General features: G+C 50.4%; 1 long non-coding RNA gene and 1 pseudogene across 1 annotated transcript in view; both read left to right on the top strand.

Annotated features, from left to right (window-relative positions):
* LOC147730429 (uncharacterized) overlaps positions 1 to 13,107 on the top strand; it is a 176,817-nt gene that overhangs the window by 28,126 nt on the left and 135,584 nt on the right. The window lies entirely within an intron of this gene.
* Positions 12,236 to 13,107, top strand: part of LOC147730432 (18S ribosomal RNA) — a 2,407-nt pseudogene continuing 1,535 nt past the window's right edge.

Below are 13,107 nucleotides of genomic sequence, written 5' to 3'. Positions count from 1 at the left end.
GCGCTCACTCTACCACCCTCACTCTACCACTCTACCGCCCTCACTCTACCACTTTACAGCCCTCACTCTACCACTCTACCGCCCTCACGCCCTCACTCTACCGCCCTCACTCTACCACTCTACCGCCCTCATGCCCTCACTCTACCGTCCTCACTCTACCACTCTACCGCCCTCACACCCTCACTCTACCGCCCTCAATATACCACTCTACTGCCCTCAGGCCCTCACTCTACCGCCCTCACACTACCACTCTCAGTCTACCGCCCTCACTCTACCGCCCTCACTCTACCACTCTACTGCCCTCACTCTACCGCACTCACACTACCCCTCTACCGCCCTCACTCTACTGCCCTCATGCCCTCACTCTACCACCCTCACTCTACCACTCTACCGCCCTCACGCTTTCACTCAACCGCCCTCACTCTACCACTCTACCGCCCTCACTCTACTGCACTCACTCTACCACTCTACCACCCTCACTCTATTGCCCTCACTCTACCACTCCACCGCCCTCACTCTACCGCCTCTACTGCCCTCACTCTACCACCCACATGCCCTCACTCTACCGCCTTCACTCTACCGCCCTCACGCACTCACTCTACCGCCCTCACTCTACTGCCCTCACGCCCTCACTCTACCGCCCTCACTCACTCTACCGCCCTCACTCACTCTACCACCCTCACTCACTCTACCGCCCTCACTCACTTTACCGCCCTCACTCACTCTATCGCCCTCACTCCCTCTATCGCCCTCACTCACTCTATATATCTATTGCACTCCCTCACTCTATCTATCTATCTATCGCCTTCCCTCTATCTATCTATCGCCCTCCCTCCCTTTATCGCCCTCCCTCCCTCCCTCTATCGCCCTCCCTCCCTCCCTCTATCGCCCTCCCTCTATCTATCGCCCTCCCTCTATTCCACCCACCTCCTTCTCTAACTCCATTATCTTCTCTTCTCCTGTGCTGATCTGCTGCTCTTCCACCCCGCCTCCTTCTTTAACTCCCTGTCTTCTTCTCCTGTGCAAATCTGCTGTTCTCTTCCACCTCCTCTTTCTCTAAATCCCTGTTCTCTTCTCCTGTGCTGATCTGCTGCTCTCTTCCACCTGCCTCCTTCTTTAACTCCATGTTCTCTTCTGCTGTGCTGTTATGCTGCTCTCTTCCACCTCTCCACCACGGCACCACCCCAACATCACTCAGCACCACCCCAGTATCACTCAGCACCACCCCAGTATCACTCAGCACCACCACAGCACCACTCAGCACCACCACAGCACCACTCAGCACCACCACAGCATCACTCAGCACCACCACAGCACCACTCATGAGTAATTTTCGTCCCATCTCCCTACTCCCCTACCTTAGCAAAGTTCTGGAGGCCCATGTCACCCACTCTCTGAGCTCATTTATCGAACGCACTCAGTTTCTCGACCCCCAACAGGCCGGCTTTAGACCCGCCCACTCAACTGAGTCTGTCATCCTTTCGGTGATGGAGAAGTCGCAGAGAGGGGCGGACCTTAAGACCAGCCAGGCCTTGGTGGTCCAGGATTTGTCCGCTGCCTTTGACACGGTCGACCATAATATTCAGGTCGGCCGGGTCAGGGATGCGGGCATCCAGAGGCTGGCCCTTGAGTGGGTTCGCTCTTTTTTGAGCGAACGTCACCAGGCTGTCCGTCTCTCCCACTTCTCTGCTGAAAGAGTTGGGCTGACATGTGGCGTCCCCCAGGGTTCTTCCCTTTCCCCTCTCCTTTTTAATTTGTACCTTACCCCACGCGTTTAATTACGCGGATGACATTCAGCTGATCTTTGAAATCAACTCCTCGGACCAATCCATCCATAATTTTCAGTCCACTCTGTGTCTAATTAGTGACTGGATGGGAGCAAATCATTTGAAGCTTAACCCCGACAAGACCGAGCTGGTCTTGATCGGAGGTGCCTCTAATCCATGGAACTCCAACTTCTGGCCCACATGTCTGGGATCCCCTCCTTGCCCCGTTGACTCTGCCAAAAGCCTCGGGGTTATCATCTGTAAAGATCTTTCGATGAAGCCCCATATCAACTCCATGGTCTCCTCTGGCTTCTTTCATCTTCGTAAGATTCGCAAGATCTCTCGCTTTCTTACTGTGGAGGCCCTTACTCTGGCACTTCTGGCTCTCGTAATTTCCAGAATAGACTATGCCAATTCTCTCTATGTTGGCATCTCTGCCTATCAGCTAAATCGTTTGCAGCTGGTACAGAATCAGGCTGCCAGACTGATTTTCCACCAGCCCAGGCACCATCATGTCCGCCCCCTGATAAAAACCCTCCACTGGCTCCCGGTAGCCAATTGTTGTAAGTTTAAATTAGGATGTATTATCTTTAAAGCCCTGGCCGGGCTTGGCCCTGCCTTCATCTCCTCCCTCCTCCATCACTATTTACCATCCCGTAACCTTCGGTCCACTCATCTGGCCCTGCTTACGACTCCTACTTTTAAACGCAAGAAGCATGGAGGGCTTAGATTCTCATTTCTTGCTCCCTCCTTTTGGAACGCACTCCCTCTGGAGTTTAGACTTACCCCCTCCTATGCCCATTTCAGGTCCCTTCTGGAAACCTATTTGTTTCGTTCAGCATATGTTTAGGTCTTCCCTTTTCCTCTGTTCTGCTGCCCTTACCTCTCCCTGTGTGTCTCCTTTTGCCAAATAGCACCAAAAAAACGTTCGGTGTACGTGCACTTTATAAGAATTTTACATAACTCAGCACCACCACAGCTTCACTCAGCGCAACCACAGCATCACTCAGCGCAACCACAGCATCACTCAGCGCAACCACAGCATCACTCAGCGAAACCACAGCATCACTCAGCGCAACCAAAGCATCACTCAGCGCAACCACAGCATCACTCAGCGCAACCACAGCATCACTCGGCACCACCACAGCATCACTAGTTCAAATATGTTCTTTCAATGTTTCAAGCTGTTTTCAAGCTTTCACGCTTTATTACAAATCACAAAAAGATGTTAATATTTCACTTCTGTTCTTGGATTTTCTTCACAATAAAAAACACTGAACATAATCTTCACAAAAGTTATTTACAAAAGTTTAAGCTATTGCCATTACAAATTAAATAAATTATTTAAGTATTAATTATTTAAAAAAATTAAACGCCATTGTTATTTGTAATATCAATACATCTAAGTCACGTAAATACAAAACATATTGCATTACAAATGCTATAGGTGTCACATTTGCGAAATTATAACTATTGGCATTGTAAATGACAAAGCTATTAATTTAGCTATTTTAAAAAATAACACATAAATAAAAAAAAATTCGAGCCCTATTGCATTTCCAATGCTTGTTTTACCTTGTATCCAGATCGCTTGTTGTGAAAGTAGGCATCTCAGTTTTCTCTAGGAAGAACAGGGTAGGCAGCACATGCTGTCCTGGTTCCAGTTTGTCCAAAGATCGGTAATTTCGAGAACTAACTAAGCACAATATGTTTCATAGTGAGTTTACACTTACCATCAAAAGGTTCACGTTGTATGCAACATCCATGCTGGCCCTCTGGGCTACTTTTTGTTGAGTCAAAAAGGGCCACTAGAAAAAACTAAAATAGGTCCAGGCACCCAAAAGATTGGCCCATTTTTACGGATCACAACATTGTTTAGGGGCTAATTTTTACAAAATGTGTGGCAAAATAGGAGTTTTAATGCTTGCAGTGGCCAATGACATTGATTTAGACTAGAAACACTAGATCTCTACAAACCGAATACTTACTTGCTCATCTCGCACAAGGTATTGTATTGCAACATATAGGGTCAGATTGGTAAGGCGGGCACTCGGGCAATGTCTGTGGGGCCGGTATCCGAGTTCCAGTTGTGTGCTGTTTTTTTTGGGCAGCATGGGGACGATTTGGGCGTTGTCTGTGTTGTTCGGATGCCGTCAGCGATCCAGTGGGTGCCTGAGTGGCCTTTCTGGAGGCAGATTGGCCTCCATTACCTCCCTTTTATCAACGAGCAGAGGTGTCACTCCCTTTCTCTCGCTGGGCTGGCCACATAATGTGTGCATACTGAGTGGGGGCAGGGGGCCTGAACAGAAGTTGCCTCACTTGTTTTCAGGTGTGCTTCACCATTGAGAACTAATCTGTGCATTTTTTTTACCTAAGTAAACCTTACTTTTTATAAAACTTCACCGAAGCAGTGTTTTGCGGAAAGGCAATATGCAAATGAGGGCCACTTTTTTTTAGCGTGCCCGGGCCGATTTGAATTCCAATCCAACCCTGCATATAGATAGCATTTACTACCCTTTGTGGGTTGCTGAAGCACTTGCCTACATTAGTAGCATGCTACACTGTGTAGGGTGTGTGGTAGGAAGGATGTGGTCTCTGTTTTGCTGTTATGTGGGAAGTGTTTCCATGTTGTGCATGATGACCACCAACGTGAGGTTATTGTGTTATGGGACGCTGCGTGTAGCAGCGCATTAGATGATGAAGTTTAATGGACAGATGAGCAGTTTCATGGTTTTCACTAGGCTGGTAGCTTTGAATAGCTCTGCAGGTCTCTTTATGGTATTTCACATAAGAAGAGTCTGTTTAGATAGAGTGAGATACCCACTACCAATCAACTCAGTCCTGAACTTTAATCACATCAACCAGAAATCTAGTACATACCCATGGCGGAAGAGGTTATGTTGGGATCTCTGGGAATAGAACCTTTAAAGAAAGAGAAGAAGACAGCTATGACATTATTTTTCTTGCGTTTCTGAAGGGTTTAGAAGGCTATGATCTGTAATGACAAAAAGTACAGAAATAAATTCCAGTCCAAATTCTATAGAGGCCTGTGAAGGTGTTACCCTGTCCTGAAAAGTTGGTAGAGTGGGGTATATGACAGTTCTTCATGATGGAATTTTCTCAATTCAATTTAAATGTATCATTATTTGGTAGTCAGCCAAAAAGTTACAATATTTTGTGGCTTGACATTACACACTAATAAATACTGGCGGAGAAGAGGGCGGACATGCATGTTCAACCATCGTAGCAAATTTTGGGTATTAAAAGAGCATATTTTTTATAAATCGCCAAAAAACCTAAATACTTGGGGGCATTGGGTCCATTCCTGTGTACTTGGTTGGCAATACTGAGTACTACGGATGGGCAGTACTCAACCCTGGGCATGTTACTGGCAATACTGACAGTGCGGGTGAATTGGATACTATTGCTTATTGATCATATTTTGTTCATAGCAACCTCTACTACTAATTCTAATTTTTAATTGGTCCTTCATCAGTTCATCAACAAAACCACATAGCTGTAGTTGACATATACAGTGTAGGGCTGTCCGAAGGTGTGGTGGTACAAGAGGACATCATGCCCCATACCCATGCCTTTCAGGGTTCCTGTGCTCTTGCATCAAAACACATTTATAGATTTTTAATTTGAAGCAAACTTGTCATTATTACTATGAGATGGCTTGCAGGGGCATGCCACTAGATGGTACCAAATGCCACAAATGCTGTATTTTCTCTTTTTCAGAAGGACGTGTCCTTTTTAATACCAATAATTAGGTGTTCAGGGTACCTAGCAAAAATTCAAAAACCGTCCACATCAAGATGTTGACCCACTCCCTGCCAAATTTCTCACAGCTGTATATCGGGTGACAACCACCCTCCAGGTCATTATAGACACTGTCTCCAGTCCTGAAAGCTTTCTCTACAAATTAATAATTCCAGGTGTGTTCATCTAATTACGCCAATGGAAGTAGAAGAAGACTACCAGACCTACAATAGATTAGGTAATCCCACAGAAGTGCAAGATTGGAAACAATGTCTGTAATGACCTGAAGGGATGTGTTCAATTGCTGCATAGACAATCATTTGTTGCCCTTTGAAAAAACACTATGTTGTTTCAATGACACATGTTCCTTAGAAATAAAGTGACCCCCAAAATTCATAATGCAAGTTCATCCACACCCGTTTCTGATTCATCTTCTTCGAGCACTGAATTGGGAATTTACATAAAGACCCCATATCCATTTGGACCCAGGACATTTCTCAACATTTGATTTTGCACATTCCCTCCTTATTGTCTCTGAATAGGTGCATGCGTTATTCCTCCTATATATTCAGGGTATTATTATTACTTTCTTAGATCTTTCATAAGTGTCAGAAAAGGGATGACAATCTACATACTGGGAGACAGAGTTTGTAACTTTAAAACAATATCACAACTTTTTGTGCACTCATCACGTCACACACCCTCATTGTTTCAGCACATCTGCCCATTGATGCAGGGTAAGGAAGTGTACTTCTAGTTAACCTAAAATGCTCAGTCTGGCATGCTGTAGCCCTGGACTCAGACTTTCATATCCTTCACCAATACAGCACTAGAGATTCTTTTTGTACTCCCTTGGCCCCAAGGCGATGGTGGTTGGCCAGATCGGAAGTACACTACAGTACAGTGTACAGATTAGTCTTAACTGGTTTTTATTCTATTTGATCTCCTTTTTAGCTCATGACTCCGCCATAAACCACACTACTATATCAATTTTTCCTCTTTTCTTGCTATTTAGTCTTGGCACAGTGTTTCTTTCCTCCTCCAATCGCCACCTATTGTTTTTACCTTTCTTTTATTATTTAGTTATTTGTAAATTTGCATACATGTGTCATTGTGCTTTAGATTTCTTTAACATGAATAGGAAAGTGTGAATTACATTGAAAGATGACAACAGTGTTTGTGATTACATTATGAAGGAGCAGCACTGAGGGGTTGAGGCAAAGAGAGTGGAGAGTAAATACTAGGGCTGGGCGACATTGGTGTAAGGCCTCTATGCGGAATTTTGGAAACAAAAATGTGTGGAAAACAAGCGCACGTCCTGAGGGTCCTTGTGCTCGAGACAGCGGTCCCTCATGCCCAGGCAGGATCCCCAATCTCATCGATCTGGCTGTGTTGAGAAGCAGGGACCGGCCCCGGGGGCCTGGGTTTCAGTCAGGGCCTGGGGTGTAAGAGCCCCCGTCCTGTGGCCTGCCAAGTGTCCATCTGCCAGGGACAAGGGTCCCTGGTGCAGAGCCCCGGAGCCCTGCAAGGGCAGGCTGAAGCCCTACCTCGATGGCTCGGCTCAGGCAGACAGGAGTCCTTTCGGTCCCGGCCATCTGGTCGCACCTTTCCCCTCGACCATCTGGTCGCACGCAATGCTTTACAATGGGGCGACCAGATGTTTGGCCGGTCCCAATGAGGGCTCAGTTGTCTCCCTGATCCCAGCCTGTGCTCCAGGAGGCCGGGCACATCTGCACCTAGGCTCCCCTCCTTTACTCAGTACCCACGGGTTACCATAAAGGGGGGTAGCTTTCCTCTGGATTACTAGGGGAAGGGTATGCCGAGACACCCCTCCCGGTCTGGTGGCTCTTTACCAGTGACCAGATGGGCTATGCTTGGACAACACCTCTCCTCCGTCCGGGGGGCTGCGGCCCTCGGCATGGCAAAGTGCCCGGGATGGGCTCCATGGGTTCTGGGAAGTCCTCCCCCGGGTGTCCTAGCCCTAGAGCTCCAGCGGTCTACCCTGTGCCTGAGGCCCAACCGGGGTCCCCAAGCCCCCGGGAAGTGGAGCCCCGAGCCCTGCAAGGGCAGGCGGGAGCCCTACCGCTATGGCTCAGCTCGGGCGGGCAGATGGGAGTCTTTTCGGTCCCGGCCATCTGGTCGCACCTTTCCCCTCGGCTGCCCTGGAAGTCCAGATGAGGGCTCATTTGTAAATGTAAATGTAAATTGATACTTGTATAGCGCACTACTCACCCGCAAGGGTCTCAAGGCGCTTGTACGAATACCGCTGTGGAACCCATCCTGGCTTTCCCTGTGAGGCCTCCACTCCTGGGCACCCCCAAGGTGGAGGCCAGGCATCCTTAGCGTTGTGGGGGCCGTTGTGGAGATTAAACAAGCTATTGCCCAGAGTTGCAGAGTGGGACTCCATGATCAGAATAGGCACCGAGGCGAAAATTATCCAGTCCGTGGAATTTTTTGAGCCCAAGACCCGCCGAGGCGGGGAATTGAACCCTGGTCCCGGGCTAGACCTCTGCATCAGGGTCTGCCGCTCTAATCATTGATTATATGAGTTGGGTGCGTGAGGAGCACTCCGTCCTGCACTAGTATTTGTTTAGTAATCAATTGGTGCCGCGATTATTTAGGATAGTCACTCCTTGTATCATTAAGAGTTATGATGGGTTTTTGTGCCCACCTAATCGCGCACTGTTCACCTGGTGCTCCGCACCTTGCTCGTTTGTGTTTTTTGTCTCCACACTATAAACCAACAATTATTTCTTTGTTATCACATTCGCTTTTAATCACTATATTATCTTTAGCACTTTCTCTTGTTATTCACAATATTCATAACAATATGCATTTATATTCTTTGTATTACACACAACATATTTTCTTTAGTACATTTCAACATTTTACATAACATGTATAATCATTAGTTCCTTGATGAGGCCAATGCATTTCGGCACCTATTTGGCGCCTTCATCAGGGGCAACTCTGCAAAAAATAAAAAATACATTGTGTGAGCGTTTGTGTTTCATTGAACATGGGGGTTCACATGAGTGTTTTCTGTTTTTTTTCATACCTGGAAGCAACAACCTCTCTGTGGTGATATGATTATACAAGTATCCACCTGGACCGCAGGTATTCTGTTTGAACAAAACAAGAACCGATCTTTAGCTAACTGTGCAATAGATTGTATAAACAAAATTAGCCTCTCCTGATCAAATCACATACCTTTTTCCTTTCGCCAGAAAAACTCTGAAACAACAAATATAAACGACCTTAAAGATCCACTTCAACCACCATTGTTCTAAAGAATGTGCTTGCAAATATCCACACCGTACCTTATCTTCGTTATTTCACTTCCGTCTAAAAAAAACAAAGAGAATGCCACGGAGTTACTATCATGTACCCGATCTTTCCCTCATACTTCCGCTCAATGGACTACTGCCTATACCTGTGTCTCCGTAAACGTCTCTCCCGGCAAAGAATCCGCAGCCCTGTGCTCGCTTCTGTGTTCCCTCCGCTTGTGATGCAAGTATTTCATAAACTCCGCGAACTCCGCTCGGTTTCCAAACCATGAAAATAAACACAAACACTCACACAATGTATTTTTTATTTTTGCAGAGTTGCCCCTCATGAAGGCGCCAAATAGGTGCCGAAATGCATTGGGCTCATCAAGGAACTAATGATTATACATGTTATGTAAAATGTTGAGATGTACTGAAGAAAATATGTCGTGTGTAATACAAAGAATATAAATGCATATTGTTATGAATATTGTGAATAACAAGAGAAAATGCTAAAGATAATATAGTGATTAAAAGCGAATGTGATAACAAAGAAAAAATTGTTGGTTTATAGTGTGGAGACAAAAAACACAAACGAGCAAGGTGCGGAGCACCAGGTGAACAGTGCGCGATTAGGTGGGCACAAAAACCCATCATAGCTCTAATCATTGAGCCACACTTCTCCACTTTTGCCTCCCCTATCCCAGCCAGGTCTCTGTGAGGTTGGGCGCGTCTGGGTCTAGGGTCCCCTGAGTCTCCCGGTGCGCACAGGTTCCCAGAGAGAGGGGTAGCTTTCCTCTGAATTACTAGGCGCAGGGTATGCCGGAACACCCCTCCCGGGCTGACGGTTCTCTGTCGGGGACCAGATGGGCTATGCGCGGAAAACACCTCCCCTCCGTCCGACCCACGGCGTGGCAAAGTGGCCGGGTCAGGCTCATTGGGTCCTGGGCAGACCTTCCCCGGGGTCCCCGAGCAACCAAGGAAGCTGAGCCCCCGAGCCCTGCAAGGGCAGGCGGGAGCCCAACCGCAAAGGCGTGGGGCGGGCAGATGGGAGTCCTTTCAGTCCCGGCCATCTGGTCGCATCTTTCCCCTCGGCCATCTGGTCGCACAAAATGCTTTCCAATGGGGCGAGCAGATGGCCGGGCTGCCCTGGAAGTCCTGATGAGGGCTCATTTGCCTCCGCAATCCCAGCCAGGGCTCCAGGAGGGCGGGCGCGTCTGACCCTAGGATCCCCTGAGTCTCGCGGTGCGCACAGGTTACCAGAAAGAGGGTAACCTTCCTCCGAATTACTAGGGACAGGGTACTCCGGAACCCCTCTCAGCCTGGTGGTCCTCAGCCAGCAGCTGGACGGGCCAGGATGCCACACCAGCCCGAGGTCCATCCCCTGGCCTGCCACGTGGCAGGCTGCCGCAGATTGGGTCCTGTGGGCAAGGGAAGCCTCCCCCTGCTTGGCTGGGTTCAGGGACTCCCAGGAACCCCTGGGAGGGCGGCCTCCCCACCCGGTCTCTGTCCTCGGTCCTGCTGCGTGGCAGGGTGCCTGGGACGGGGTCCCACGGGCCCGGGGAGGCTTCCCTTGCGCCTCTGGGCCTGGGAGCCCCGGCTGGGTCCAGGGGCTCATCGGGCCCCGGGCCATGAGCTCCGGCCCTGGGCCTGTCCCCCGACCTGCCGCTCTGCCAAAGGCCAGGGACGGGCTTCCGTGGTGCCTGGGGAGCCTCCCCTTGCTTGGCTGGGTTCAGGAGCTCCATCTGGAGCCCCTGAGGCTCTGTCGTCAGTCCTGCTGCGTGGCATGGTGCCCGGGATGGTTTTCGGCGGGCCAGGGGAGGCTTCCTCTGGGCCTGGGAGCCCCGGTTGGGTCTAGGGGCCCTGCCGGGCCCTGGGTCGGGTGCTCCGGCCCTGGGCCCCGTCCTCCGGCCTGCCGCTCTGCCAAAGGTCCGGGATGGGGTTCAGTGGTGCCCGGGGAGCCTCCCCTTGCTTAGCTGGGTTCAGGAGCTCCGTCCGGGGCCCCGGGGAGGGTGGCCTCCCCACCCCAGGCTCTGTCCTTGGTCCTGCTGTGTGGCAGGGTGCCCGGGATGGTGTCTGGCGTGCCCAGAGAGGCTTCCCATGCGTCTCTGGGAGCCCCAGCTGGGTCCAGGGGCCCCACCGGACCCCGGGTCGGGTGCTTGAGCCCTGGGCCCTGTCCCCCAGCCTGCTGCTCCACTAAGGGCCCAGGACGGGAGTCCGTCGGTCCCATGCAGGCCTCCCCTGCTTGTCAAGATGTCCGCGGGCCCCGGGTCGGAGGACCCATCGGGTTCCCCTCACAGCCTCCATTGCTGGGGCCCAGCTGTGGCCCTGGGCCTCTGGTCCCCTATGCCCTGGTGCCCGCTCACTCTTTCTTTGGGGTACAGAGTGGCCAGATGGCTTCCCTTTCGTGCCCGGCCATCTGGTCGCACCGTTCCCCTCGGCCATCTGGTTGCACCTTTCCCCTCGGCCATCTGGTCACACCTATCCCCTCGGCCATCTGGTTGCACGCAATACTTTCCTATGGTGTGACCAAATGGCCGGGCTTCCCTGGAAGTCCCGATGAGGGCTCATTTGTCTCCCCGATCCCAGCGAGGGCTCCAGGATGTCGGGTACTTTTGCGCCTTGGGTCCCCTTTGTCACCTCGTGTGCACGGATTACAAGACCGGGGGGTAATTTTACTCCGGATTGCTAGGGAGAGGGTCAGTCAGACCTCCGTGTGGTCTGGCGATTGTGAAACAGGGGAAGGCTGAACCTGGCATTGCCCGCCGCGGCCCTCAGGTTCCCAGGTACGCACCTGCCTCTCAGCCCCTTCCCGATGGTCCGTTTTCTCCGCGTCTGCTTGCCCCGGGAGCAGGCAGAGACGCTAAGCTAGCATACCCACTGCGCAGGTTGGCCTGTCAGGGGATGCCCCAGTCATACTCTGAGCTATTGGGCACTCTGAGTCCATTTAGGGATGGACTGCTTGGCCAGCCTCAGCTGTTGTTTCAAGTAAGGAGCTTCCTCCCTGCATGGCCTGTCCGACTCGAGGGCCTGTTGCCTTGCGGGAGGCCCTTCACCCTACCCAGCAGAGCGAAAGCCAAGTGGCCCCGGCAGCTCGTGTCCACCAGTGGTCTAACCCGAGCAGAAGGGGGTCGGGTGGCGCCAGGCCCTCGGATGCCTCTGCCCAGCAGGTTCGTAGGCTCAGTGCGCCATACTGTAACCCCTCTCCTCCCAGCACATTTCCATATTAGTTCGGAACAACTGTTCCGAGAAGTGCTGCTGCCGCCAGGCCCCGGCACCCCTGTGTCTCGCTCAGGTTGCAACTTGGCCTGTCTCTCCCTCCCGGGTGAGATGCCTGGGTCCGCCGATGCCCATGCATACAGAGGGAGGGGTGCGTGAAGGTTGCCGGTCAGTGAGATGGGCATGTGGCCCCCCCGAACCCACCCCGTCAGCAAGTGCGGCTACCTGGTTGATCGTGCCAGTAGCATATGCTTGTCCCAAAGATTAAGCCATGCACATGTAAGTACACACGGCCGGTACAGTGAAACTGCGAATGGCTCATTAAATCAATTATGGTTCCTTTTATCGCTCCATCTGTTACTTGATAACTGTGGTAATTCTTTTTTTTTTTAATGTTTTTATTAATACAACAAAGTCATGTGCATTATCAGGACAGTACATTATGACTTACACATGCGTCACAAGCCAGAGAGTCAGCAAATAAATTTACATCTTATAGACATTATGCACTTTCTGTACGGTTATGCATTGCCAATTCCACCATTGGGGACACCACAATCTCTCCTCAATATTTATTCCAGTTCGACCACTTTCGGTCCCATTTCTTGGGGCACCCTCTCGCCACAAATACTTCAGTTTCTGCCAGCATACACCCATCAAGCTCTTTCGCCCACATATGGACGCCCGGTGCGATACTACTCCCCCACCCTCTCGCTATTACCCTTTTAACCAGTGTGTATCCTAATGTCGTGAACTGTTTTTCCACTTCCGTCAGGTCAGTCACCTCCCAGATATTCAACAAACCCAATCGTGGCATCAGGACAATTACTTATGTAAGGCCTTACATATGTGTTCCGAGGCCTGCTCCCACAGGGGCCTCAACCTTGGGCAGCTCCTGTTGGCCAAATCCCCTCAAGCAGAGATTGTCAGATCTAGAACCTATTCTCATCAGAGTTTGCCCAGTCATATATGAGCAATGTAGTATCTCGAGTTAGATTAACCTGTATTTTAATGTGATGGCTGCCTCCAGAGGGGACATAACTGTGGTAATTCTAGCGCAAATACAAGCCGACGAGCGCTGACCTCCTGGGATG

The sequence above is a fragment of the Lissotriton vulgaris genome, chromosome 2_1 (genome assembly GCF_964263255.1).
Source record: "Lissotriton vulgaris chromosome 2_1, aLisVul1.2, whole genome shotgun sequence".
Classification (NCBI taxonomy): domain Eukaryota; kingdom Metazoa; phylum Chordata; class Amphibia; order Caudata; family Salamandridae; genus Lissotriton; species Lissotriton vulgaris.
The sequence above is the reverse complement of the archived record's forward strand: the minus strand, read 5'-3'. Positions and strand labels throughout refer to the sequence as shown.